This window comes from Myxine glutinosa, chromosome 4, assembly GCF_964187855.1.
Source record: "Myxine glutinosa chromosome 4, kmMyxGlut1.1, whole genome shotgun sequence".
NCBI lineage: Eukaryota > Metazoa > Chordata > Myxini > Myxiniformes > Myxinidae > Myxine > Myxine glutinosa.
This window is the reverse complement of record NC_136264.1, coordinates 61,102,144-61,128,261: the sequence shown is the minus strand read 5'-3', so window position 1 is coordinate 61,128,261 and position 26,118 is coordinate 61,102,144. Positions and strand designations below refer to the sequence as shown.

Below are 26,118 nucleotides of genomic sequence, written 5' to 3'. Positions count from 1 at the left end.
TATTTTCAATAAATAGACCAGGTTATTTTTATTATTTGTTTATTTGTGAAAAGAAATAAATAACAGGGGGAGGTTAATGGTGGTTTGTTGGTGGTAATTCTAGTTGAAATTCGAGTGGAGACAATTAAAATGGGATATTGTTGGTGGTAATTCTAGTTGAAATTCTAGTTGAGACAATTAAAATGGGATATTGGGATATTGGGATCCATAGTAGATATTGGGCCAGATGCTGAAACAGGTGAATGTGATGCTAGGGGAGGAATTAGGGAAAACTGGATCGAATTTAAAATCGGATATTGGATAAAATTGGATCCACTTGAAAGAAGTGGATTAGGAAATTGGTGACCAGGTGTTCCAGGTGTTCCCAGGTGTTCGTGGAGCACTTCACCCACAAGAACGCCCTGGAAAAGGTGGACGGGACCATTCCAGGTATTGCCGACTACACCAACCGCTGTCTTTTGCGAGGGCAAGACCTCCTGGATCCACGCCACACATTGTAAGTTGGCTGTACAAGCACCAGACACTACACCACAGCAACCACAGTAACGATGGGCCTAATCATAGGTATGATGCTATTAATAGTGACAGCAGCTAAGGGGAGCTCCGATTACAATAGATGCGAAAACAAAACACGACACCTCACCATAACATGGGGACAAAGGGTATCATTACCATGTTTCGAACAGAAAGCCCTACACACAGATTGGGTAAGCGTAAGATGGCTAGCACTGTCGGCAGGGCCTGGACGTGTTGACGTTGTACTACAAAAACAACGAGGGTTCCGGGAGGACGGGCAAGCTAGCGTCAAGACCTTGGCCCGACCGGGATACAAATGGGGGACCCCTGATTTTAAGCTACAAACACGCACACGCCTAGAGAAAGGCATGACTATGCAGATCCGGTGCAGCGTCTGGACCCCTGGCGTGGCTGGTGGTGAAATTAAATACACACCATGCATCGAATACATACTCACGCCGCACCCCCAGGACAAGGCCCCAGAGAAGGGTGAAAACACATATTGGAAGGTAGCAAGAGAGGTGGCGACAATTCAGAATAGGACCCACTGCTGGTCATGCATGCATTTCCCCCAAGCAGGCACCACAGGAATACACATGATAGTGCTACCTCTGTCCCTTAATGATCTTTGCTCACAACCTATCGATTCCCCATGTTTAGTCACCACGCTGGAAAGAGAAGGGGTGGGCAACAACAAGAGTTGTAATCGGCAATTTAATTATCGCCCTTCAATGATTGCCCATGTGGCCGAGAGGCCTGCCCCCGTCTGGGTCAAACCGCAGAAAGGGATGGTCTGCCTCCAGGGTTCCGGCCACTTGCTCATGGGGGAATCAGAATGCGCCTACACTCTCCCAGGAAGCTGGAAAGGGGGGGCGCTGGGATTACACTACGAATAGTACTGCAAGATAAACACAACCACAACATAACGGCTATAACATTTTCTAGGGGGGTTAGTAGGATTAATGGGGCGACAAAGGGACTCCAGTGCTTATCCGCCCACCTAGTCCCACCCCATGGGACAATGTTTATATGCCTCGACAAAGCTTACCCCTATTTACCAAATAATTGGGGTGGCACATGTTATCTTGGTTCGGTCCTTCCTGACGTTGAGATACTGGACGAGCTAGATCCAAAGTCCCTGGACAGGCGACATAGGAGGTCAGTGTGGAACGATGGAACCACTAAACTACATGGAAGCATATGGGAAAAGGTGTTAGGTTTCTTCTTCCCAGGAGCGGGCACAGTCATGGATAGTTTCCGGATAGATAAATTGGCTTTGGCCCTAGAAAAGGTGGCAAACGACACCGCTACGGCCCATGATGTATTATTGGACACAGTAGTTCATATGCGCACAATGGTAATGCAAAATCGGGTAGCGTTGGACATGCTCCTGGCAGAGAAAGGAGGGGTATGCGGGATAGTAGAGGGAAAATGTTGCACATACATACCTGATCCATCCGAAGGGGTGTCAGCCGCAATAGTGAGATTAAGGAAAACTATCCACGCTCTAACGATCGATCGGATTGCGCGTGAGAACTCTTATAAATTTAGCTGGCTCACTGACTGGTTCCGGGGATGGACAGGCACCATAGTGAAGTGGCTATTGACCGCATTGGCAGTGCTAATTGGTGTGGTGATCTGGGGGGCACTAATGAAATCTTTAGTCCTCCTCTGTGTGAGAAAGTACTTTACAGGATGGAAAACGAAGAAACCGCCGACGACGACCATGGTCTTGACCACAGAGGCCGTCGACCTGAACGAGCCCTTCGACGAGGCAGATGTGACCGGCGCTTCAGAAGACTGTGCTGATTTGTTTGATGATTGTGATGATTTCGTTGTAAACCCCTTGCGGGAACTGGCTAATGCCTCTTATGTATTACAAGCTCACAGCTGCACACCTCCATCCGATCCAACTATGGATCTGATTGCGACGCTGGGTCTGGCAGTCAAGGGACCCGACATGGATATCCTGGATCCACAAGCTGATCATGCGTCCATGGAATGTTTTGACATAAAGGAAGTCTCTCTCTTCACTTCGAATGTTTCGGATTTTAACGCTCCGTACCCTGACCAGGAACACGTGACACAAGATATTGACAATATTATGTATTCCTCAGAACAGCAGCACGTGCGAGGTCTCATGCGCATGAACGTCGATTAACTTCGAAGATCTGCAAGGACTGCATCTGGAAAAGGTGGGGGGAGCCAGTTCCGCAGGGGAGGTGATGGGCCCTCTGGCGTAGCACATCCTCATCCAGACCAGACGCCTTCGTTGTGGATCCGAAACATTAATGGACCTTCATGTTCTGAACCCTCAGGTTCCAAGCACGCACAACACGACATGTCCCTCAAGTGCACGGGCGGGGCGCTATGGGCGCATGGTATGCCCTTGGGAGACACCCACATTACACAATCCTCTTTCAATAAAGCCCGATGAGGCATGTTGTCTCTTGAGATACCTTGTCTCGACGAGACAAGAGGAGGGTTAATGTCGGTCAGTAAGTTTGTTGTTTTACAAACCTCTGTTATAAGCTGAAGTATAAACTTGTTATTTGTAGTTATTTGAGAAGTTTGCTTCGCCACTATACTTCAAATGAGAATGCACGCTTCCTTTCCTTGCCAGCGGCAAGTCTGTTAAAACCTCATGGTCGCTTTGAAACATGTTTTATGAGCCGCGGCCAGGAATGCAGGCAAGGTGCGAACTGTAACCTCTATACGTGGGATCCATGAGTTTTGTATACACAGACCTTTCCCTGGTAAGACTATTATAATCATTAATTGTATTTCGTGTGGCAGAATGCTTGACGTTTACTGCTCTGGATTAAGTCTAAATTGAGAATGCTCGCTGCAAGTGGATCCAAAGGTGAATCTAAAGGCCTGGGACTCCTCATGCACACTTTATGGTCCCTTTGTAAAGCGAAATGTAAACTCCCTCGTGTGAATTACAGCCTTTGGTCATCCTGGAGTTTTGAAAGGACATCTGGCCCACGAGATAACAAGCTCTTTCATCACTCCCCCGAGGCAACAGGAACGGACGTCGGTGGGGGGAATTAGCCCATTTAGGGATGCCGGTGGGAGGACCATTAGCCCAGTTTCCTTTGTTCGAGCTCAGTTTCAGCGGAGATCTTCTGATTAAGTTTTCGTATATAAACCGGACTTGAGGCCGCTTACTCGGTAGGAGGGCTGGCGTGGCACGCCGTCCGTTCGTGCTGTATATTGCCGGCTCTGCTCCACAGCTGTGAACTTGGTGAATTAATAAACGCTTGTCAATCTTTCCTTGTGGTGAATACCTGAGTACCCAGGTGTCTACCTGAGCTCCCTCCCGACATATATATATATATATATATACGTATATATATATATATATATGTATATATATATATATATATATATATATATATATATATATATATATATATATATATATACAGTGAAACCTTGACTTACGAGTGCACCAACTTACGAGTTTTCCGAGATACGAGCCGTCGCTCGGGCGGTTTCTTGCTTTGAGATGCGAGCCGAGATCTGAGTTACGAGCTTACGCCACCCGCCACCAGGTGGGTTCCGGTCACGTGGTTATCTTGCCGTGCAAGCATCTCTGCCGTATATCGCTGCTGCTTTGTTTTCGCATTTTTGTTATTTTGGAAAATTTCTTAGTTTTAACCATGGGTCCTAAGAAATTGAGTGCCAAGGGCAGTACTGAGAAGAAGAAGAGGATGATGTGCTTGGATATAAAACACGCAATCGTCGAAAAACATGAGCGAGGTGTGCGTGTTGTCGACTTGGCGAGGCAGTACGATCGTAGTACTTCTACGATATGTACGATTTTGAAGCAGAAGGAGTCGATAAAGGCTATAACGCCAGCCAAGGGCGTTACGATTATTTCAAAGCTCCGGACCCCTATCCATGAAGAGATGGAGAAGTTGTTGTTTGTGTGGTTGACGGAGAAGCAGCTCGCAGGAGATACCGTGACCGAGAGCATCATCTGTGAGAAGGCACGAGACATTTACGGGGATTTGGTGCAGCAGCAGACGGCGGGAACATCAACGGACAAGGCATCGGAAGTCATTCAAAGCCAGTCGGGGATGGTTTGATAATTTTAAGAAGAGGACCGGCATTCACTCCGTCGTCAGGCATGGTGAGGCAGCAAGCTCGGATGTGAAGGCAGCTGAAGATTTTATTATAACTTTTGCCGAACTGATAGAAGCCGAACGATAAGTCCCCCAGCAAACCTTCAACTGTGACGAGACAGGGCTCTTCTGGAAAAATATGCCGAGGAGGACGTATAAAACGGCAGAGGAGAAGAGCATGCCAGGCCACAACTTGTTCAGAGTGCCGGCGATAGCTCGCCTTCTCTTTGTGGAAAACACGGTGAGATCCTTAACATCCAACAACTAATGGGACGCAAACGGGGCGCCCAGTTTAGCGGTACACACATTGATGAATCACCCTGCCTGTGAAACACCGACATGACAGGTTATAGCTGGGTCGGGATTCAAACCCAGGCTGGACAGTTTAGAGTCAAGTGTGCGTACCTCCAGTCCAGGCCATCCTGCCAACTTGTATGCTGCATACAGGTGAAATATAAAGCGCGAGATATTTTTATATATACTGTATATTTAAAAAAAAATTGGTGTGGTTTTTGGCGGGCTGAAACGGATTAATAGCATTTCAATGCATTTTAATGGGGAAATTTAATTTGAGAAACGAGCAAATTGAGTTACGAGCTCGGTCACAGAACGAATTAAACTCGTAAGTCAAGGTTTCACTGTATATATATATATATATATATATATATATATATATATATATATATATATATATATATATATATATATATATATATATACGCATCCTTATTAATATAATCAATCCTTTTTATAAAAGATTATATAAACGATAGCGTGGTATTGTTAAGATTCATCAAAGAACTGAACTATTTCTATCTCATTAACAATACATCGGAGTTTGTTGTCATTACAATGCATTTTATTAATTAAGAGGACAAGGGACAGGTTTCAATTGGAATGCCCGCGATAACTCGCTTACCTCGAAGTTTTATACTTCTGCACTTGGCACTGAGGTGCTTGCCAATGGGGGTGGGTAGGGGGGTTGATATTAGTACTAGTCACAACTTTCAATGATTAAATAATGATCCGTATATTACCAAGATGATGATCCCTCTGATGGGATCAGATCCCTCTGATGATCCCTCTTTAATGATCCCTCTTTTTGTATATTTTGTTTGTCTGGTTGATTTGTTTGTGAAATAAATGTTAGCTCTTTCACGAGCCTCGATTCAGTACACAAAAAAAGAAGAAAAAAAAAAGAAAAAAAAGATATCCTTATCTAAATGGTGTAATGGGTGTGAGGTTGTAGTGTTATAAAGGGGTCGATGGGGGTCTAATGTAATTAATGCAACTACTCACATTCTGTGCAGACAAACAGACCCAAATCAGATACCCTCTCCTCTGTCGAGAAGAAAAAGTATTCCTCACAAAAAAGGATAACGCAATCAAAGAACATATTTGAGGATTTTCACTTTTTTTCCAGAGATTTCAAAGAGAAAAAAAGAACTTAAAATAAAAAAATACAAACAATCCGGTTATATGCACCTTTATTTTTTGTTGCAGCGATTCAAAGAGAATAAAGATCAACTCGTAATAAAAATATCAAAACAAATAATCCGGTTAAATACACAAAAATCGTCACAATGCCACTCAAAAATTCAAAATAAAAACAAAACAATTCACCACATGCACAAGGTTTGTACAACACCTGCACCTTCATCACTGCACAAGATGTAACCGCAGCAACCCTTGCAAGAGGGTTGACTACTCTTTAGAAACTCATCAATTGGCTTCTCAACATAATGTTTTGCATATTTAATGTGGAGAAATGTGCAAAACACTGAAAATAGATCACGTGCAAGAACTCTCACTGGTGATAAATGTTTTTGTGCGTAAATAAACCCGATCGCTGACGAAAAACTTTGAACAAAGTACACTTTGTTTGTTTTGATGTACAAGTTGTTGATCTCCGATTGTGGCCAGTTCATAAATACACAGCAATACAGCAATACCGGTACTGCACATTGGTTTATAGTTTTGATTTTTTTCATTAGAGAGAGCGTTGACTTCAGAATTAGTCTAACACTCCGTAGGTACTCTTTGCTTCTCCCGTTGGTTGTTATATCCATATGCATGTCATGGATTCCCTAATCCCTTCAGTTCTGGAATAAGCACCTCAACTCAGACACTGTGCAAGAGGTTTATTGAGGGATAAGGATAACATGCATGGTAGCTATATGGGCGCATAAGCTAGTAGCACATTTTGGTCCTCACACAGCCAGCAACCAACAATATCTCAAGGAATCACAATTTGTATTCTGCTTCATATAGTTTTCTTCAAAGGACAAGGACCTCAAAACATTTCCCCAGTTTCACAGATTGTAGCAAGGAGAAAGGCTCGGCAGGTGGGGAGCTGCTCATAAGGAAAGAATGTTGATGCAAGGACAAACAAAGATTTTGTCAACAGATTCCCAAAACCAGACAGTCATATGCTAGGGAGGCAAATGGGTCATATTGCCCCCAATTAGCCTGAGATTCGAATGAAATCCCTTACACATGTTTCAGAAGGTGCAACCCAGGTCTCAAAGTATCCACATTCGTGTGTGTGTGAGTTGTGTTTGTGTGATTGTGTGCGTGTCCATATATGCATGTATAGGTGTGTATGTTTGTGTTGATGGCTGCTATCTCCACATGTGGGTGAGTTTCTCCTGTGCAGTGTCTTCTCACCCGTATGAATTAGTTTGTGTTTATTTAAATTTGATAACTGATTTAAAACCTTCAGAACACACAGAACATTTGAATGGTTTGTCCCCAATGTGAATGTGTCACTGTGCATTTAAAGCTAATGGACGACTAAAAACCTTAGAACACACAGAACACTTGGGAACACTTGTACGGCTTCTCCCCCATGGGTATGTGTCCCTTCAGTCATTTGCTGTGACTAATTGCCATTATTTGGCATATTTATGTTACAGCCAGACATTTTGCTTTCCCCGTGAGGCCGTATGGCCTTGGCTGCTTGACAGGGGTCACCGATGACACTCAGGGGAAGTCGTATCTAGAAGGTATATGCCAAGGTTGTGCGTCTACCTGGTCGCTTTCTCCTCACCGATTTTCTTCATAACTTACCGTCACTTGAGAGGTATCCACAACCAATCCTCCACCCATGTTGTCTGCAGGGATGGCGAGGCATCACTGTATGAATATGAAACTGGGCATATCATAAGTGCATTATTGTAGGCCATGAGCTGCATCGCATGCTCACGAGATCTCACACGATCCTGTTCGAGTCGGAAGGGCACATGGAAATTTATAAAACCCTGAAGCAAACACAAACATTGATCAGGAACATATATGGCATCACATTATATCTCTACCTCAGAGTGACGATCAATTTAAACATTTAGTTTCAGAATGAAAATCAACTTAAAGATATAAACATGGAGCATGGACATAGCGTCACATTACATCTCTTCTTATTCAGAATGAAAGTCAAATCAAAGATTGAGTTTGTCTGGAGGTTTTACAACAAGGCCTGAGCGAGTAGTCCAAGGCTGTCAGCAACAGGCTCATGGAGCTGTTCATCAAACACAACAGTGGGGGATATGGGGGAAACTTTGTGATCATCATTGGTGGCTGGAGAAGGGGAGGAAGCATCGTTGCGTGCTCATCACAGCTCCAATCTCTGGCTCGCACACATCTCCAGTGTGATTGGCCATCACAGCTTGCTTGAATATTGGTTGCCTGCTCTGAGAACGAATGACTGAGGAGACTCGTGTTTTTGTACGATCTCATCAGGAACAGCCATTTGGTAGTTCCTGGCAGTGGTTCTATGCGGACCTGCTGACCATGAACTAAAGGTGGCCACTCTCTCACTACCTGCTCATGATGGAACTTCTGCTTGATCTTCATGTCAATATGTCATTTAACATCATGAAAGCTAGAAGATTTTGGTGCAAGTAAACTGTACTTTGCAGGCAGATTATTACATGGTCTTACACCCATCAACAACTGTGCAGGGGACAAGTGTAGTCCTTCTAGGGGAGTGGTGCGGTAGTCTGACAAAGCCAGATGTTTGTCCTCCAGACACCGACATGGAGGCGTCACTCCGAAGACCCATATCATCCGTTGCACGGCTTCTCATATCGTTCAGCTCACTTACCTCCACAAATTTGGATAAAAATCAACAACTAAAATGTGCAGTTTTGACTCAAACTCGAATAGGTCCATGGCTACCTGGTTGAAGGGTAAATCTGGAATCTGTCAGTATTAGCGCTTCCAGAGGAAGCTTATTTAGATGATCTGCACAAGCAGTGGTTTTTTTTACTGCATCTGTGATCTGCTGGTGCATTGTTGGCCAATGAAGCACTTCCTGAGCCCTCTCTTTCCACTTTACAATACCAAGGTGAGAGCTGTATATGATGGAGACCATGCGCTGATGGAGACTCGGTGGCACGAGTATCTGCATACCTTTACAGATAATTATATCGGAGACACCTAACTCAGACTTTTGAGTCTCAGTATTGTCTCAATGGAATGGGCACTTCACTCAGAGAGCAAGGCCATCCAGTGTGGATCATGTACAACAGGTGTCGCAATTACAATTGGGTCTGTTCCTGCAGCTGGGCATACATCTCCTTGATGGAGACTTTTGCCAGGGAAGTGGACATTGCATGTGAGAGGAAGCAGTTTTCGGGTGAAGACGAGGCTGCTGCCAGGGAACTCAGTTGAGCAACTCAGGCCAAGGTTCTCAGCAGTCTCCCAGATATTGCGTTCTCCTGAATCAAGTTGACCAGCTCACATGCAGCTATTACAGACCTCCCATTGAAATCCAGGGAAAGATCTGTGGAGGAAACCGGCTGAATGATGTCGTTAGAGTATGTTCTCATGGTTATGTTAGACTTGTGAAGTTCAGTGTTAATTGGTCGTCTTTGAAAGTCCCTGAGCATGAGTACATTACACCTTGCACCTGTATCAATCCGGAAGGTAATGGCCACAATGTCACTGACATGGACAGTCTGACAATTTGGCACCTGCCAGAGTGCCAGATGTTGTCAACCTTGTATATCTGAAGATCCTCTGAATTGTTTTCCCATAGATGTTCCTTGCTGCGTACATCATCAATTAGGTTTGATTTACCCAGTCGTTGTCGCCTGCGGCAATCAACGTCCAATGGTTCGGTTGTTTACAATAGGAACAGGAGCCCATTACAGGACAATCTCCTTGGTTTCACAAATGGTTCTCATCCTTGCCACATCTACAGCATGTTTTGAATTCCTGTGGCTGTGATGAGGCACGGGGTTTGGGATGTGACTTCCTCTGCGCTGTAATGGCCGACACTCCAGGTTGGTAGTATCTTTCATCCGCAGGATGTGAATTTGCTTGCGAGACAACTCAAACTGTTGTCCAATCTCCAAGGCCTTTGCTCGTGACAATCCCTCACCTTGGCCCAATAACGTTTCATGCAGCCTGAATCTGTTGTTGAAGACTGACTACGAAGTCTTTGTGGGAGCTTTGGACTAAATATGACCTCCCAAGTCTTCACACAATCATGTGAACTCTTCTTCCTAAAGTGTGTCAAGAAACTGGGACAAAGCTTGCCAGGATGATTGATGCTGCTAATTCCATTGCCCTCACAACAGACATCTGGACATCTTGTCAAACTCAGGCATATATCACTATCACCACCCACTTCCTTGAGTGATTACAATGTGCATGCTCTTGTTCTTGGCACATTGCAAATGACAAGAGCACACAGAGGACAAAATAGCAAAGGAACTCATAAAAGTAGCAGAGGATTGGAACATTTTCAGAAGAATAACTGTCATAGTGATGGATAATGTTGCAAATATGGTAGCTGCTGGTACTCTCCTCAAATGGCATCTCCCTTGTTATGCTCATACTCTGAACCTAATTGTCAAGGATGCAAAACTCTAAAAAAAATCTGCAGCAAAAGGTCAGTTGACCCCCCGCTTCTGGCTTTGCTGGCGAGGTTGTGATTTTCCAAGCTCTCCACACTAAGTTAGCTATTTTTCCCCGTTTGTATTTTTGTCAAAACTATTTTTATTTTACGGTGTGTGTGCCCACTGTGTGTTTCGAGTAAGATCTTAGTGTAAATCATGCATACCTGTGTATAATCGTCGATTGGTTCTTGCCATGTTTTTCAGGCCGAGTCACTCAAGGTCTCCTCTCGGCGGTCGTTTGTGGTCCATTTACTTTCATTCTCTGTTTTTTTTCCAGTCTTTCTTTTCACCCCATACTTCCCTGAACATCTTCCCTTAAAGTCTTAATTAATTTAAAGTCTTAATTAAAAAAAAAAAATTATAATAATAAAATCTAAATTCTTTCTTTGTTCGTTCAATCTTCGACCACGTGTTTCGCCCCACCCAGTTATTTTTTTTCCTCTCCTTCCTTCACAACTCTATCCTCTCCAACTGACACCTTTCCAATTCTAGTTTTCACCGTACTCCTTCAACTTTCTCCTTCTTCCTCTGATCCACTTTCACCGAACCTGCAAAAAAAACATTAACGAAGAATTTAAAAAGTAGGCATCACCCTCCCATACCAACATTTGCTTATACACCACCCTGTTCCCTCATTCTCTGCTCTCCTGGCTGTCAATGTCCTATTCTTCTGTTCTTCAATCTGTGCTGGAATCCTTAATTCCCATTAGGAATCCTTCATGCCCTCATTTAGGGAATTTCCCCAGATAGTTTTCACAGTTTAGTTTTAAAATGTTTAAACTTTCCCCTGAAGTGTTGAATTCTATTGTATATGAAAACACACTTTTCTTCTTCTTCTTTAAAAGGTTGTTTTCGATTTGCTCACCAAATCTCTTCATTTCAAATAAAAATTCAATCTCTTACAGTTCTTCATTCCTACATTCCCGAAACTCAACCTGCATTCCACCCCTCCTCCAACAAATTCAAACGGATCTCTGACTCGAAAATCACAAGAAACTCATTTTGCAATAAATGTTCGTTTTCCATTGATCGTCCAATACTTCCTAAAATCCAAACTCCCCCCTCCCCACCTAAACTCCCCCCTCACCCCTCCCAAACTCACCCCCCACCAAACTCCCCCTCTGCTCTGAAACTCTCTCACACCTCCCCCCCTAAATTTCCCCCTCACCTTCAAATCTCCCCACCCTCCTTTTTTCTCCACATCTCCCCTCTTCCCCGCTTCCTTTCCCTTCCAATTCTTACCTACATCTCCTCCAACCTTCTCCCTTGCTCTGCCTCCCCCCCCCCCTTTCAAACAACACCTCACTGTGCCTCATCCAATCACCAGCAAACCTTTTGTCCTCTTCATCCTTCCTTCTCCAAGCTCTTCTGAAATCTGACACTATCAACAGCTCTCCCGACCTCCTCCACTTCCGCCTTCATCTTACCATACCCATCCCCTCAACTGTCCTGTCCTGTATCCGATGCTCCCTCAACGGTATGGACCTCAAACATCTGGGGCCTTCACTCAAACCTGATTGATCTCCATACAGGTTGCTTCTGACAAACCAGACCTCATCTGCCTAACAGAAACTTTCCTCCTTCAAGATGTTTGATTCCTCAATATCTCTCCCTGGTTTCCCTCTCCTTAGGTATGATAGACCTGAGCCTCGTCCTGGAGGTGGGGTTGCTATCTTTATCAAAAACTCTCATCCTCGCTCTCCCTGTGCTGCCCTCTCTCCACCTCACCCCTAGGAGTACCTCTGGCTACGGCTTCCCCTTTGCTCCAACCTTTTGTTCATATGTGTGTTGTACCGTCCGCCAAACAGTGATGACTCCATCCACGTCTCATCGTCTGATACCATGGACCAACTTCCATCTACTCATCCCAACTCTCTCTTCCTCATATGTGGTGATTTCAATTGTCACCATGACAGCTGGCTGGGTGTGGGTACCTCTCTCACCAGCTATGATGCCTCAGCAAAGGACTTCTGTGACTCACTGGGACTGACACAATCTGTCAATTTCCCGACTCGGATCTCAGTCAACGGAGCATCTTCCCTTCTAGACTTGGTTATGACAAACTTCCCTGCAAATGTCTGCTGCTCTTCTTCTGCTCCAATCGGTTCATCTGACCATATGCTTGTTAAAGTGGACATCTCTCTGGCCATTGTCAGAGCCTCATCAGCGTCGACGAGTCTGGCATTTCACTCAGGCCAACTGGCACGGTCTTCAAGCAGCCATCAATCATCTGGACTGGTCTCCCATCTCTTCCGCCTCTGACATCAACTCATCCTGGGAATTCTTTCAAAGTAAATTGCTCTCTCTCATGCACAGATTTATCACATCTCTTCTCGTTGTCATGCTCTTCCTCCCATCCATGGTACAAGGAATCTTTTGGCGAGGCAGTTGCCCTGAAACAAATTGCGTTCGCCTCCTGGAAGGCAAAGCCAACAGAAGGCAATCTCATTTCCTTTAACAAAGCCCGGAACAAGTGTGTCCACCCCCAGGAGAGCCAGGAAACAATATCTCTCAAATCTCAAACCTGTCTCCCTCTTCCAAATCGTGGTGGCGTCTGGTCAAATCTGTTTCTGGTGTTTGTTCCCCCTCCATCCCCTTCCTTACCTCAAACGGCTACACAGCTAACACTGCACGTGAAAAAGCTGAATGCCTCCACTCTGTTTGCCTTAAAATCTTGTGTCCCAAGTCCGTCTCTCTCTGTACCCAAATTACTGAGTCGTACCCAGCTGCTCCTGGACTCTGTGTCCTTCTCTCCTGACAAGGTGGAAAAGTTTGGCAATCCTCGACTCCGGTTCTGCAACTGGACCAGACGGCATCAGCCCACGGCTCCTAAAATCCTTCTCTGCCGCTCTTTCACACTATCTCTGTTGTCTTCACCCTCTCTTTTGCTCAAGGTCATCTGCCATCAGCATGTAAATCAGCCAACATTACTGCTTTCCACAAAAAAGGTGCAAAAACAGATCCTTGCAACTACAGACCATTCAGCCTGCTCCCAATTATCAGAAAAGTTATGGAATCCATCATCGCTTCTGATATCAACTCCACTCTCTGCCGCTCCATACCTCATCCCTCAGATCGGGAGTCTGCAGCCTCCTCACTCTCTACAGACCTGGACAAAATCACAGACTGGTCAAACAAGTGGAACATGTCTTTCAATCCTGACAAATCTTACACTCACTGTCACTGTCTGGACAACCCTCCCATCTACTTTCTCAACAATGCTCTCCAAGGTCTGTCACTCAAGCTCTTGGGTCTCAGTATCTGCCATGATCTTTCCTGGGAAAACCATATTTCCAAGCTGGCATCCAAAGCCAGTCGCCGACTGGGCATCCTCCGTCGAGCGAAGTCCTTCCTTCGAAGAGGTTTACAAGATAATGACCACAAAATATAAACTTTCCAGTGAAGTTTTATTCGGAAAAGGCATTTTGTATTCCAATACAAAACGATACCCAAAACGCCGTGAAGGCCAAGAGCTAAGTGCATATAAGCATCCACAATATTTGAAATGTCAGGTACGTATACAACATTTAAGTTCAAGTTCACATAATAGGATAGAATAAAGCAATGCAAGGGACATCGTAAGAATGCAGTGGATGAAGTGCATAGGTGGGGGCTGGATGGGAACAATTAGGGGACACAATCCAAGGAAGGCAGTTTTAACCACAACCGTCTAGTACACATCATTGAAGAATGGGCATGAGACAGAATAAAGGATCCTCCAACCACCAAGACCAAGGCAAATGTGACATAGGCTACAGTCGCTGCAATCGAGTGTCTTCTGGCTGTCAACATGGCAGCCTGTTGTGGTACTTCACCTTCAGTGTCGTGCAGGGAATGAGGGGGGGGAAATGGTGGTGCACAGCAGGAGTGGGTGTCATGCAAGCTACATGGCATTTCGATCCTCCACATCATGTTTTAAAGGCTAATCAGGAACAAATAATTTAATGTGTTCGACTTTACCTATTTTCTCGTCCATCGCATCAAGGTTGACAATGATGGGATTGTTCAAGCTGATAGTCTCCTTGAACACACCTCGCACATCTTGAACTGCACAAGAAAAAACAATTCAGTTAACTGTAAACTATTTAGAAGATGAATTGTGCATCAAAAGATAAATACACAAAGTTGGAGGGTTCAAGCACTTTTTTTTTAACCGCAACGATTCAATTTGAAAAATGGCCTCGTGCCTTTCTTCTTCCTTGCAACCCAGAGCAAATCTCCACGATCAAAATTATTGTCGTAAATAATAGGGAATGCAGCAGATCTTGGGTGAATAAGTAGTACAGCTTACCAGATCTTCTTTGCCTCTTGAGCATGTGTGCACGTGTGAAGGCGTTTGCACAGTTGGGCTGGCACCTCGCAAGATCAGGGTGTGTCGTGTCACAAACAATGGCACTGCAGTGGAAGTACACCTGAAAATAAGATTTTATTTTCAACATCATGTGTTCTATCACCACAAAAACCATCAGCCACAAAACAAAGTCCTATCAACATTAATCTTTTTATTTTCAACATTAGTTGGTGGACGTTTAAGATCCCGACGGTGTCCTTCACAAAGAGGAGTGGAGCCATCACCAGCACCATGAGCAGATTACAAATTCCTACCCCAACTACTGCTGGGACAGGGATGGCAAACCACTGTTACGGATTCGTCACTTCCGTTGTTGTGGTTTTCATCCACTGTAAACATTTTTGATTCCATGTATAATTATTGTTGGCGTTTAAGGGAGATAGAGATTTCTATTTTCAAAAGGTAAAAAAGTTAATGTTTTAAATGAAACCGGAACCGGACGACGACGACGAGGAAGAGGAGGAAGAGGGCGGAGCGAGTGAGTCGGACAAGAAGCCAAGCTGCTTCGAGGTCTGGAGCGAATGATTGGTGAACGAGTCACGAGTGAACTTTGGGTTTCCCGGGAAAGGGATTCCTGTGACAGAGTTGTTAGCGCTGTGACAGATCAACCTGCGTGTCAGGTTTTGCGGTGGATTCTGAAGAGAATCATTGGAGGGCCATTACGTCTCGAGTACGGGCCGTCGGCCATTTTACCTCACGCATTTGTGCTTCGCTCAAGGTTTTTCACCTCGCTTTGATCATTTTCGCTGCATTCAGACGTTCATCACGTGTGTGTGTGTGTGTGTGTGTGTGTGTGTGTGTGTGTGTGTGTGTGTGTGTGTGTGTGTGTGTGTGTGTGTGTGTGTGTGTGTGTGTAACGTGGCTTTTGAGTGGAAAATCTGCGGTTCGCCGATTGGGAGCCGTGAAACGTCCATACCCGAGGGTGTGATTTCCCAGTCGCCTGGAGGGTGCCTTTGGATTTCCCAGTCACCTGGAGGGCGCCTTTGCGCAGCTTTGGCAGTGGCACTGTGACTGTCATCCGAACGGGATTCTGGTCTCGATTGGACATCGTTCTGACGATCACTGGAGTGGATCGACTTTGGCTTGAAGCCGGAATCAACTTAATAGTAAATCCACTTCCCACAAGCGAATGATCTACCTGTTCTTCTTGTTCTATAAGTTTATCATACAAAAACAAACAACATGCATTTTAAGGCCATTTTCCCTGCCAGAGCGGGGGTTAGCCTTGAGGTCCCCATGACAATCTTCTCCATTTTGCCCTATTTTCTGCATCTCCCCTTGTTAACCCCCTTGCCCGCATTTCTTCTTCCACCATCTTTAGCCAAGTCTTTCTCGGTCTTCCCCGTCCTCTACTTCCTTCTACATTCATGTCCATCACTCTTCTCAACCAGTCACTTTCATCCTTCCTCAACACATGACCAAACCATCTCAACCTGTTCCTCTTCACAGCATCAATCACAGGCTCTATTCCCATCATCTTTCGCAATTCATCATTTGTCTTCCTCTCTTTCAACGATACTCCACACATCCACCAAACCATTCACATTTCCACCCTTTCCAGCCTTCGTTGCTGCTCTACGTTCATGACTCGTGTCTCGCTCCCATAAATCATAACACTTCTCACACATGCAGCACCTTTCCCTTCAGCTTCAATGACACTCCCCTCCTCATCAGCATGCCACTCAATTCCCGAAACTTCTTCCATGCACATCTCACTCCAGCAACCGTTGCCGAGTCTGATCCACCTTCTCCATTCAGCATGTCTCCGAGGTAGCAATATGTTTTCACACCTTCCAGCTTCACGCCGTCTCCAAGATCCAACTCAACATTTCCTCCATCTGCAGCTCCATCTGTGCACACCTTACATTTGAATGTAGCTGCCACACTGGTTAATGACCCTCTCAGACCACTACATTTTTGATGAACCCACTCAGCGCACATTGTACATTGAATGGAGTTCACTCAGACACCTTTCCTGCACACAGCACATGGCCACTTCTCAGTTCTTTCCACCTCACCACATGCTTTACCACTTGCCATCACCTTTGTATTCCGATATTCACCTTCAGACCTTTTGTCTCCATACATTCCTTCCACATGTTCATCTTTTCCTTCAGTCCATCCATACTTTCTGCAATCAACACCAGATCATCTGCACACAATAACTCACATCGTAAACCCTCCTTTACGTTCTGAGCCAGCACCTCCAACACAGCTACAAATAGTAGTGGACTTAGTACCGACCCCTGATGCACTCCCACCTTCACCTCAAACTCACCACTGTTCCCGTCATTCGTCCTAACAGCTGTGCGCACTCTTTTGTACATTGCTATCGCTACTCTGATCAACAATTCCTCCACTCCTAACTTCCTCAATGCCCATGTCAATATTTCGTGTGGAACCCCATCGAATGCTTTCTCCAGATCAACAAACTCAAGAAATAACTTCTTCCTCTTCTCCATGTACTTCTCCTGCAACTGCCTCACAATAAGGAGCGCGTCTGTCATTCCTGTTCCTGGCACAAATCCAAAGTGAATTTTGTCGATATTCACCTTCTTCCTTATCCTCCTCTCCAACACCCTTTCCAATACCTTCATTCCATGCTTCAATAACTTTATCGCTCGGTACGAGCCACACTCCAGAGGGTCACCTTTCCCCTTGTATAGAGGGACGAGGGTACTCAGTTCCCAATTCAATGGAATGCGGCCTTCTTTCACCACCAGATTACAGATCTCTGCCATTCTCTTCACACCCCATCTTCCTGCTGCCCTTCAACATATCTCCCACAACTCCCGTCGGCCCTCCTGCTTTTCTACTCTTCATTGATTTTATCGCTTCCTCAAGTTCTTTCTCAGTTATCTTCTCTGCCGGTCCTAAAACTGGGTTACTCTCTATGTTGCCATCCCATTCATTTTCTGTATTCAACAGCATTTCCATATATCTTTTCCATCTTCCTTTAATTCCATCTGGGTCCACAACGATTTGTCCCACTTCATCCTTCAAGCAACTCACCCCCATCACATCACACTTCTCTTTCGCTATCTGCTTTGCAATCCTGAACACCGCTCTCTGACCCTCTTCCGAATCCAAGCGTCCTCCGAACATTTTCCTACATGCCTCCTGTGCCTTTGCTACCTCTTTCTTTGCAGCCTTCCTGGCTGCCTTATAACTTTCATGCTCTGCTATTTCTGCTCCCGTACCCTTCACCTTCTGCCACTCCTTGAACTTCTTCCTCTTCTTGTCAATCCTCTTTCCAACTTCATCATCCCACCACCATGTTTCCGAGTGCCTCGGTGGTCCTTTTGTCCATCCACATACCTCACCAACGGCTCCCAACAGACATCATCCTCTACCCGACTCTACCCGACAGACATTTCATTGACATCCAACCACTTTCAAGCTCAACCACATCATCCTCTACCCGACTCAGCCTCTCTTTTAATGCCTCCCTTACTGTCACCTCTTTCAACCTCCACACCTTCATTCTCGGTTGGTACTTCACCCGCCGAGCTCTCCTCCCACCTTTCACCCTTATGTCGCAGACAACCAAGTGGTGCTGTGAAACAGCCTCCTCCCCCGGGATCACCTTTCTGTCCCGGAGGTGCCCCCTATCTCGCCTACGCACCATCAGGTAGTCAACGGTTGTCGTCGACCCACCTGACGTGTATGTAACAAGCTTATTATCCTCTTTCTGGAACTGAGTATTACAAATCAACAAATCAGCTACATCACAAACTCCAAAATCCTTTCACCTTCTCCATTTCTCACACCATATCCGTAACCCCCACGAACTCCCTCAAACCGTCCATACTCCTTCCCACATGTCCATTTAGGTCTCCTCCTACCACAACAACTTCCTCATCTTTCACGTTTTCCATCAGCTTCTCGATCGCACACCAGAACTTGTCCTTCTCTTCATCGCTCCGACCAACCTGCGGAGCATATCCCGAGATGACGTTCACCAAGAGCTTTCCAACATCATTTTCACCATCATCAACCTATCACTCACTCTAGTCACACACACCACACTGTCTACAAACTCCTCAGAAAACAGGACGCCAACACCATTCACGCCCTCCGGTCTGGTTTTATAAGTTTATCATAAACGTCCGTTGATAAAAAAAAACCCCTGGAGTGATGCAATAAAGTCAGGTTTTGTTCTCATATAACGTTTTGTAATAAGATCCCCTATTTCAGTATTCGATTTTTTCAATTATATTTTTACTCCCATATAAGATTTAAGGGGTTTAATCTCAGCCAATGTATTCTTGACATAGCTTTCAACGGCGGGTTTGATTGTTTCAACCGCCTCAGCTATTGATTTTAGTTCTGGGGGTGGTAAATTAAAAATCCTGATTTTAATATGTCCATTAAATGCCCCATCACAGTCCTTAATCGTGTGCCCCAACAACTTTGTGTTTTTAGCTGCATCGCAAGACGCTGGTCATAGAGTGCCCTCTGCTGTTGTTGTTGTTCTTCTTCTTCTTTTTGTTCTTCTTGTTCTTGCAGAGAAGACAAAACCTCAAAGCTCCACCCATTCTGGGAACCATAGCTCCACCCATTGTGGGAGAGGCTTCATATAAACAAATATCCACCATTTTATTAACTCGCATAGCTTTGAGGCCTGTTTTGTGGGCCCTTGGTGCCTTCCTCTCTCACACAGTTTTATTTCAAATCAAATTCGATATATCATTTCATTTTTCACAGTCGCTAACATAGTTTTAGACTCGGTTGAAAAAAAACGGGAAGAAAATCCGATGAAAGTTGCCCTTTATAGAACGAAATGAATTCTCAAAGGCCTGTAACTTCAAGTCCATTGAGATATATATTTTTTAACTCGCGGCATGGTCAGTCACACACCGCCCAAAATAAGAGACGGGAAAATTCCGAGATATATATATTTTGTTTAAATCGCGGCATGGTCAGTCATACACCGCCCGAAATAACAGACGGGAAAATGCCGAGATATATTAAAAATTCGTCCATTTGATGAAAATCGTCACGATGAAATATTTAATTTATACGTCGTCACAATAATGTGGAGAGAGGAGCATAGCTTCGTTCACGTGTTGCCACATACGGGAAATTGCCGAGATATATTTTTTTTAAATCGCGGCATGGTCAGTCATACACCGCCTGAAATAACAGACGGGAAAATGCCGAGATATATTAAAAATTCGTCCATTTGATGACAATCGTCACGATGAAATATTTAATTTATACGTTGTCACAATAATGTGGAGAGAGGAGCATAGCTTCGTTCACGTGTCGCCACACACGGGAAATTGCCGAGATATACTTTTTTTAAATCACGGCATGGTCAGTCATACACCGCCTGAAATAACAGACGGGAAAATGCCGAGATATATTAAAAATTCGTCCATTTGATGACAATCGTCACGATGAAATATTTAATTTATACGTTGTCACAATAATGTGGAGAGAGGAGCATAGCTTCGTTCACGTGTCGCCACACACGGGAAATTGCCGAGATATACTTTTTTTAAATCGCGGCATGGTCAGTCATACACCGCCTGAAATAACAGACGGGAAAATGCCGAGATATATTAAAAATTCGTCGCCACACACGGGAAATTGCCGAGATATATTTTCACTTTGCACAAAAATAACATCAAGTAATCGAATCAATAGGAATGTCCTGTGCCTATAACATCGACGTTATAGGCACAGCTGCATCTAGGCATTGTGTAACATCGACGTGGCTTTTGTTTTAATTAAAACTTTTTGTGCTTGTTTTTGTTATATACGATGATTTAAAAAAACATATATATATATATATATAAAATGGCACTGAGTTATGATAATTTCTTTATTAAAAACATAATTTTTGGAACACCTAAATATTCCAAACATGGGGGGTTAAATCTTGTAATATATCAATTAAATATAAACATTCAAATGAAAACATTACAAAACTATATATTGAAACACCAGAGGTATTGTCTTGGGGTATTAAACCAAGCCGACCTGTTGATGTGGGTAATAATAAAATTATTAGGTCATTTTCTTTCCCAATTACTATATTCAATTCGCGATGATCTACATCAGCCGAGGAAAGGAAAACTATGAAAATATTTGAAGCGATTCTTTCATTGGTTAAGTCCCATGTATTAAGAGAAACCAAATTTAAATATCCTCTTGACATAGTAAATATATTTTGGCGTAAGTGTGATGAGAGGGCATCTATAGGGGATTGTGCTATCACTATGTACCCAACGCTTATGACAACTGATGAAAATGATTCTCCAATAGAGATTACAACAACATTTTATAAGGATAATGTTTCTGGTGATAATATTGATGATTGTTGTATCAATCCTCAAGATTTGAAAGGGGTAAACTGTAAGGTTATTTGTGCAATCGAGGTTTCTCAGATCCTGTTTGGTGAGCATGGGTTGTTCAATCGGTTGAAAGTTAATGATGTTGTTGTTAAACAAATATTTGAAAAAACACGTAAACGAATGGTTCGTAATATGCAAGGGATGAGAGTTCCTATATAGCGATGGATTGCATTGCCCATGGTAAGCCTGGGTTTTTGCGTGCCCGCTGTAGGAAGTCTCATTTGCGGTCATAAATATTCACACATGTTCGCAAACTTGCAATGTTGTACTCAAAATAATTTTTTAACCACACGGGTAAAAAAATGGTTGTTATAATTATTTAATTATGTTATAAACTGGAAATTTGGGGAAATCGTGAAAATCGGGAAAAATGACAAATCGGAAATTTTGAAAAATAATTTTTAGTTTTTTTGAAAATCGTGAAATCTGAAAAGTACAATAATTAATTGGCCTCTTCCGGTTTGTGATGAGTCACTTCCTGTTTTTGAGTTGAGGCAGTTTCGGTTTGGGGGCAAGGGGATGTGGGGAATGTGGGGAGGGTGGCGAGGGTGGGGAGGGTGGGGAATGTGGTCTGGCCCAGAACTGTCCTTTATCTACTACTGAAATTTATTCCACAAATAAAACTTAAAAACCGTTGAATCATTCACATTCATTCTCAATGTTTAACAGTCAACCATACTTTGATAAGGGAAGATACAGCTGACATTAAAGCAGAAGTGGAAATAGATCCCTCGTTCATCGCTCACTTGAACATCAAGTTCTGCCAAGTAGGTTCGACTTGTTGAGCTTTGTTGCTGGGAGAGAAAATAAAAATAGCAGCACACAATTAAAGTAATCTGATACATGCACCAAACTCCATTTTTATATTTGGCAATTAGTCATGGACTTCGACAACAGAAACCATTGTTGCACATGGGGGATTGGTGCCATTACATGACGGGATTCATAAAACCATTGCCAGATCGTCCAAGACACCGCTGGGACTCCCATCCTGTTTACAGAATGATTGCACTCCCCCCACCCCCCTCTTCTCGGTCCATGACACAGCCAGGACCATTAAAGCTCTTCTCTGAATCACACAGCCCAGAACTTACACAACCATCAAAATGTAATTACCAATTTTATGGACCGGTCTACCACAGCAAGGGACCATCCAGGAGAGTGGTCTATAAAATTGACAATTTCATTTTCTTCCAGATATTGGTTGCAGTACAATCCTAAGGTGATGCAGAGGCTGTAGCTCTGCTAAGCTCATGCCTAATGGGTGGAGTCTATGCAACTGTTTAGCCAGGAGCCTATATTTATATATATATATACATACATACATACTAATGGGGTATGGGACCACCCAGTAGATAAATGGGGTATGGGACCATCCATCCAGTACGTGGTGACCCAACGCAGTTTGTTTACCTGTGATTGGACACAAACGGGTGCTTTACAACTTTACCAAGGTAGGAAGTACAAACAACATTTAAGCCCCACAGGGTTGTAAGGTCACAGGTAAAAGATTCCGTGGTGGGTTATCCTGACGTGCTCAAATAAGAGCGAAACCATTGATAACCACAGCTCTTTACTTGGGACCCCAGAACCGCTCTTCAAAAGAGACCGAGTACATGTCGCTGAAGCTATCCGTGCACGAAGTGAAGCTGTCCGTCTTCGCTCATGACGTTTTACACCGACATGAGGCATATATCGGATCAGCAGGGAACATTTTGGTATACTTGCACACAGACCTTCCAAATTAATCACTTGGTGTTTCACAATACTAAATTTGGTAGTCTCCACCCAGGCCAAATGTGATTCCATTACGTCCCAAAAACAAGTGTCCCAGAAAACCTCTCACTATGGAATTAATTTATTTATTTGAACTTTATAGCACAAAAACATGACAGCATGCAGTGGCGGATCTAGGATTTTCTGCAGGGGGGTGACTTCCTCGAGGCCCCAATGGGGCCGAGCCCGCTATGGGGGCCCAGGGGGGGGAGGCATGGAAATTTTCAATTTTGCTTGTTCTGAAATGCAATTTCCTGCATTCTGTGAAACAAATCTGCCTCACTGTTGGACTCCTAGAGTATGACGTTTTAGGTAGGGATTTTAATTTTTCATCAATGAGTTAAATTATCGTTAAAATAGGAAGAAATAAGATTGACCAAAACAGTGACCCGGTATCGGGATGAAGAATTTATTCTGCCTATCAGTAATCGCTGGCCAACTTACAATATTACTTGACTGATCAGAAACAATGAACATGAATGTGAGCAGTATCAAACATGATAACTGTGACTCTGTCACCGGCATTTTCGTGCATAGAATTAATCACCATCACGGTCATCAAACAACGACGATGCCATCATTCGACGAGGGTGTAGATCCATGTATCGTTTGCAGATGTCCGCCTTTGAGATTGGCACCTCGTGTACGTACATAGCGATTACTTCCAAGTCGCTCAGCTTCTCCGTTGCCATCGTATTTCGGAGCCAGTTGTGGATATGCCTTAAACACGAGAACGACCTCTCTGCCTCCACTCTTCCCACTGGCAGCACAGCTAGAATCTTCAGTAGTTCTCGTAGGTTGGGAAAGAAGGTGGCGTCAGCATGGAAGGTCAAAAGGCTGGTTACTGAGTTTGCGGAGATAGGCAACTGCCGCTTCCAGTAATTCATCCACCTATGCAGCTCACTTTGAAAGGCTGATGGGAGCGGCATGACGTGGTTCCACTTCACCAGAAGGCATTGACCCAGCTCCTTCACTTCGGCAGTGCTCTGTTTCACGATTACCTCAGGAATGAGAGCACAAAGCTCATAATGCGCCCTTTTATCCTGACTGAACCGAGATTTCATCTCACTACATATCACGTCAAGGAATGGTATCGCTACAGTCCTCTTCCAATAGTCGGCTACGGACTCAGATGGGCAGTTTTTTCGTTGTGTTTGTCGACCGCATACTCTTGGCGTTGCTCAGTAGACCCAACTTTTTCAGCTACAGATAGTACTTCCACGTACATATGCTGAAACCACTCGTCGATCCCTTTTCGGATGCCCACATACGAAAGGTTTACCTCTTCGATCTTCTGAAACCCGAAGTACACCTCCATCAGTCTACCTTGTAGCGATGTAACCAGTGGTCGCATAGGTTCCAGCAGTTCCTTTGCACACACGAAGTTGACAATATGGACAAAGCTTGCCATCGTATGCCATAGACCATTGGCTGCAGTCCTGGTATTTGTGTCCCAGCTCCATTCTTCATTGTGCGGATAGAATCTCTCATCAGTTGTGGGTTGACATATTTCATCGAGAGTGACGACAATGTATTCGTACAGCTCGAAGATTGTTTCGAAGGCGGTATGCCTTTTGATCCATCTCGTCTTGCACAGGTTTTTTAGCTTGACCTTCTTTGCGTCTGGAGACAGGGCATGGATAATGACCTCCAAAAACCCCTGTCGCTTCGGTGAATTGTCAAAAAAGCTGAACAACTCTCGGCAATTATCCATCATATTTACAATGGATGGGATTTTGCAAGCATGGCAGATAACAAGATTGAGTCCATGCAGACAACAACCTTGATAATCCGCATCCGGCGCAAGCTTGGAAATTTCAGCTTGAACACCCTTCTTGTCGGAGCTCATTGACGCAGTTGTGTCGTATGCCTGACCCTTACAATCAGCAATGCTGATCTTATTTCTCTCAAGTCTTTTTTGAATTGCCTTGGCAATACCCTGTCCAATCGTACGTTCAAGGTCGCATATGTCTATCAGCACTTCACGCTTTTTCGGTTTGGATGGATCAGCAAGGAAGTCGAGTAGGCGAATGCATACTGACAAAACCTCACGGCCTTGTGATGTTGTTTCATCCGCGATGATTGCAAAGTGAGGGTGTTTTTCAAGGCATTTTCGAAAGTAGTCACGGAACAAGTCGGCAGCTACATTGATCAACTCAGTCTGAACCGTTTTACTGGTGTACCGAGCATTCTTCGGTCCAGAGATTAGATGCTCTTTCAGGGCAGGATTGCTCTCTGCCAGAAGACGAATGATAGCTATAAAGTTCCCTTCGTTGGCTACGGGTGCCTGAGCGAAATCCACCTTGTCGTCCCTATGCCCACGTAAAGCGATCTGCTGTGTGGCACATAGCATCACCACGTCGACGATATATGGCAGTATCTGTTCATTTCTTTTGACATTTTGTGCCGCCATTTGATTGATCTGTACGTCAATGCGACCCTCGACGTTTGCCATCTGAGCTCGGATAATACCTGCCCGTTCGATGCATATCTTGTGGTATTTCTTATCCTCGTGTCCACTCAGCGATTCCTTGGATTTGTTGTAGTTTCTGAATGGAGTTTTAACAAAGACCCCAAGAGTTTCCTTTTCACGGTCACTCAAAAACAGTAAGCACGGTAAACACCAACCGCCTCTATGGTTGACGTGCGCACTGTATGCAAGCCATTTGTGGTGATCAAGCCATTTCCATTGGAATGTCAGGTACCGCCTTTTCGACTCGCAATATTGGGAATCCAGGGCATCAGACGTTGAAGGTTTCCAGCAATTGTCTATGAACCGAATCTTATCCGAGTCACTTAATGTTGATGATCCACGAATTACTTGTCCGACGTCATACGGCGAGACAGACACTTCAACTGTCGAGGATGCCACAGCGACGGCTGCCGCTGTACCATCAGAAGAAATAGAATTCGCAACAACACCATGCTGAGGTTGAAGTTCTCTTGGAGCTATCGGTTCTGTGTGTTCTGCCTTTGGCTCCGTGACCATATCAATCGCCTCAGGAGCTTCAGACGTTGTCGTACCTTCGCTGGAACTAGGCTTTTTAATGAAAGCGTCCAGGGTTCCTTGGCGACGTGTT

General features: G+C 44.3%; 1 long non-coding RNA gene across 1 annotated transcript; it reads right to left on the bottom strand.

Annotated features, from left to right (window-relative positions):
* Nucleotides 1-14,185: 14,185 nt before the first annotated feature.
* Nucleotides 14,186-14,956, bottom strand: LOC144891720 (uncharacterized). Its single transcript, XR_013623062.1, has 3 exons — nucleotides 14,841-14,956; nucleotides 14,510-14,596; nucleotides 14,186-14,364 (listed from the first exon to the last, which is right to left on the bottom strand). It is a non-coding gene; the product is annotated as an uncharacterized LOC144891720 (long non-coding RNA).
* Between the last annotated feature and the right edge of the window lie 11,162 nt (nucleotides 14,957-26,118).